Source organism: Tupaia chinensis, unplaced genomic scaffold (assembly GCF_000334495.1).
Source record: "Tupaia chinensis unplaced genomic scaffold, TupChi_1.0 Scaffold142061_1, whole genome shotgun sequence".
Taxonomy (NCBI): domain Eukaryota; kingdom Metazoa; phylum Chordata; class Mammalia; order Scandentia; family Tupaiidae; genus Tupaia; species Tupaia belangeri.
Window position 1 is genome coordinate 131,397 of NW_006201913.1, and position 4,496 is coordinate 135,892.

Below are 4,496 nucleotides of genomic sequence, written 5' to 3' on the forward strand. Positions count from 1 at the left end.
CTCGTGTGGAAGGAAGCCCCCTTTCAAGTCTCCTGTCTCTGTATCAGTCTTTGGCTCTCTCTACCTCTGTCTCTGTCCTCTCTCTCACACTCTCTCTCCTTTTTAATTTTTGCTTTTTAGAATTTTTTAAGGTGAGGCATTTTACAGGGCCCTTTGGCCCCTCCTAACCCTTATCTTGTTAATATTCCCCTCTCATCCTCCCAATCCAGGAGAGGCAGAAGGGGACAGAACAGCCCTTCTTCAAGAGACACACAGCTCCATGATTTCTTTGATCTAGCTATTTTTTGAGGAAGGAAGATGTCCCTCTGACAAGGGGGCCTCCAGCATACAAAACTCGCATGGTAGGAAGACCCCTTTCACATCTCCGGTCTCTGTATCAGTCTCTGTCTCTCTCTACCTCTGTCACTGTCCTCTCTCTCTTTCTCTTTAATTTTGCTTTTTAGAATTTTTTAAGGTGAGGCATTTTACAGGGCTCTTTGGCCAATCCTAGTCCTTTATCTGGTTAATAATTCCCTCTCATCTTCCCAACCCAGGAGAGGCAGTGGGGGACAGAACAGCCCTTCTTCAAGAGACAGACAGCTCCATGGCTTCTGTAATCTAGCCATTTTCGGAGAACGGAAAATGTCCCACTGACAACTGGGCCTCCAGCATACAAAACTCACGTGGAAGGAAGAACACTTTCAAGTCTCCTGTCTCTGTATCAGTCTTTGTCACTCTCTACCTCTGTCTCTGTCCTGTCCCTCTCTCTCTTTTTTAAATTTTTGCTTTTTAGAATTTTTTTAAGGTGAGGCATTTTACAGGGCCCTTTGTCCCCTCCTAGCCCTTTATATTTTTAATAATCCTCTCCCCTCCTCCATACCCAGGAGAGGCAGAAGGGGACAGAACAGCCCTTCAAGAGAGAGACAGCTCCATGGCTCCTGCGATCTAGCCATTTTGGGAGAAAGGAAGCTGTCCCACTGATAACTGTGCCTCCAGCATTCAAATCTCCCGTGGTAGGAAGACCCCTTTCAAGTCTCTGTATCAGTCTTTGTCTCTCTCTACCTCTGTCTCTGTCCTGTCTCTCTCTCTCTCTCTCTTTTTTAATTTTTGCTTTTTAGAATTTTTTAAGGTGAGGCATTTCACAGGGCCCTTTGGCCCCTCATAGCATTTTATCTTGATAATAACCCCTCTTCTTCTCCCAACACAGGAGAGGGAGGAGGGGACAGAACAGCCCTTCTTCAAGAGACAGATTGCTCCATGGCTCTGGCGATCTAGCCATTTTGGGATGAAAGAAGATGTCCTACTGATAACTGGGCCTCCAGCATGCAATACTCGCGTGGTAGGAAGACCCCTTTCAAGTCTCGTGTCTCTGTATCAGTCTTTGTCTCTCTCTAACTCTGTCTCTGTCCTCTCTCTCTCTCGTTTTAATTTTCGTTTTTTAGAATTTTTTAAAGTGTGGCATTTTACAGGGCCCTTTGGCTCCTCCTAGCCCTTTATCTTGTTAATAATCCCCTCTCATCCTCCCTAACCAGGAGAGGCAGAAGGGGACTGAACAGCCCTTCTTCAAGAGACAGAAAGCTCCTTGGCTCCTGTGATCTAGCCATTTTGGGAGAAAGGAAGATGTCCCATTGATAACTGGGCCTCCAGCATACAATACTCGTGTGGTAGGGAGATACCTTTCAAGTCTCCTCTCTCTGTATCAGTCTTTGTCTCTCTCTACCTTTGTCTCTGTCCTCTCTCTTTCTCTCTTTTTTAAATTTTTGCTTTTTAGAATTTTTTAAGGTGAGGCATTTCACAGGGTCCTTTGGCCCCTCATAGCTTTTTATCTTGATAATAACCCCTCTCTTTCTCCCAACACAGGAGAGGCAGAAGGGGACAGAACAGCCCTTCTTCAAGAGACAGATTGCTCCATGACTCCTGCAATCTAGCCATTTTGCGAAAAAGGAAGATGTCCCACTGATAACTGGGCCTCCAGCATATAACACTCCTGTGGTAGGAAGACCCCTTTCAAGTCTTCTGTCTCTGTATCAGTCTTTGTCTCTCTCTAACTCTGTCTCTGTCCTCTCTCTCTCTCTTTTTAATTTTTCCTTTTTGAATTTTTTAAGGTGAGGCATTTTTCAGGACCCTTTGGCCCCTCTTAGTTCTTTATCTTGTAAAGAATCAACTCTCCTCCTCCCAACCCAGGAGAGGCAGAAGGGGACAGAACAGCCCTTCTTCAAGAGACAGACAGCTCCATGGCTCCTGCGACCTAGTCATTTTGGGAGAAAGGCAAATGTACCACTGATAACTGGGATTCCAGAATACAAAACTCGCATGGTAGGAAGACCCCTTTCAAGTCTCCTGTCTCTGTATCAGTCTTTGTCTCTCTCTACCTCTGTCTCTGATCTCTCTTTCTCTCTCTTTTTAATTTTTGTTTTTTATAATTTTTTTAAGGGAGGCATTTTACAGGGCCCTTTGGCCCCTCCTAGCCCTTTATCTTGTTAATAATCCCCTCTCCTCTTCCCAACAGATGAAAGGCAGAAGGGGACAGAACAACCCTTCTTCAAGAGACAGACAGCTCCATGACTCCTTCAACCTAGCTATTTTTTGAGGAAGGAAGATGTTCCTCTGACAAGTGGGCCTCCAGCATACAAAACTCACATGGTAGGGAGACCCCTTTCAAGTCTCCTGTCTCTGTATCAGTCTTTTTCTCTCTCTGCCTCTGTCTCTGTCCTCTCTCTCTTTTTTATAATTTTTGATTTTTAGAATTTTTTAACGTGAGGCATTTAACAGGGCCCTTTGGCCCCTCCTACCCTTTTATCTTGTTATTAATCCCCTCTCCTCCTCCCAACCCAGCAAAGTCCGAAGGGGACAGAACAGCTCTTCTTCAAGATACAGACAGCTCCATGACTCCTTCGATCTTGCTATTTTTTGAGGAAGGAAGATGTCCCTCTGACAAGTGGGCCTCCAGCGCACAAAACTCGCGTGGTAGGGACACCTATTTCAAGTCTCCTGTCTCTGTATCAGTCTTTGTCTCTCTCTACTTCTGTCTCTGTCCTCTCTCTCTCTCTTTAATTTTTGCTTTTTAGAATTTTTTAACATGAGGCATTTAACAGGGCCCATTGGCCCCTCCTAGCACTTTATCTTGTTAATAATCCCCTCTCCTCCTTCCAACCCAGGAGAGGCAGAAGGGGACAGAACAGTCTTTCTTCAAGAGACAGACAGATCCATGGCTCCTGTGATCTAGTCATTTTGGAGAAAGTAAGATATTCCACTGATAACTGGGCCTCCATCATTTAAAACTCGCATGGTAGGAAGACCCCTTTCAAGTCTCCTGTCTCTGTGTCAGTCTTTGTCTCTCTCTACCTCTGTCTCTGTCCTCTCTCTCTCACTCTCTCTCCTTTTTAATTTTTTCTTTTTATAATTTTTTAAGGTGAAGCATTTTACAGGGCCCTTTGTCCCCTCCTAGGCCGTTATCTTGTTAATAATCCCCTCTCATCCTCCCAACCCAGGAGGGGCAGAAGGGGAAAGAGCAGCCCTTCTTCAAGAGACAGGCAGCCCCATGGCTCCTGCGATTTAGTCATTTCACCCGGCGTGCAAGAGCGCCACGCTGTTTTCTAATTTTTGAGTTTTATTGAAATTTTTTGATATTTTTTTTTTTTAGATTTATTTAAAAGTTTTTCTCTTCTTTTTCTCTGTTTCCTGTCTGATTTTTTTGCTGTTGTTGGTATTGTTTTCCTCTCTCTGTTTCCTTGTCTGCACACTCCTCGAACTTCAGATTGAACTTCCAAGTTTGGGAAGACATTGACCATCCACCAGATGACCAGAAATCACTGCAGGATCACAAGAAATATGGGGAAGCAGGAAAATACCTCTCCCACAAGGGAAAAGTATAGCTCCTCTTCATCCACACATGGTTCAATGGATATCATGGAAATGTCTGATAAAGAATTCAGAACATTCATAATGTCAAAGTGAACAGAGATGGAAGAGAAAAGAGACAAGGAACTCCTGAAGAGGATGGAGAAAGGAGTTAAAGAGTTCCAGGAGGTGAGGAAATTCATGAAAGATTTAAAAGAGGAATTTCACCTTTATAAAAGAATCAGATGTAACTGTTAGAGATGAAGGCTATAATACAAGAAGTCAAAATCTCCCTTGAAAGCATTAAAAGCAGACTAGATCATACAGAAAATAGAATCTCAAATGTAGAAGAGAAAATGGCTGGCCTAGAAAAAATCCACCATGAAGACTGAAAAAATGGCCCCAAAATTTGAGAATAATACGTGAGAAGTACTAGATACAATTAAACATCCAAACATCCGGATAGTAGGCATCCCAGAAGTTGAAGAGACTCATAAGGGCATTGATAATCTATTCGATGAAATCCTGCAAGAAAATTTCCAAACCCAGAGAGGCACTCAAAGATTCAGTCCCTAGAAATACAGATGACCTCAAATTTAATCAACCCAAGAAGATCTTCTCCAAGACACCTTATAGCCAGATTGACCAAAACCACAGACAAAGACAAGATACTAAGA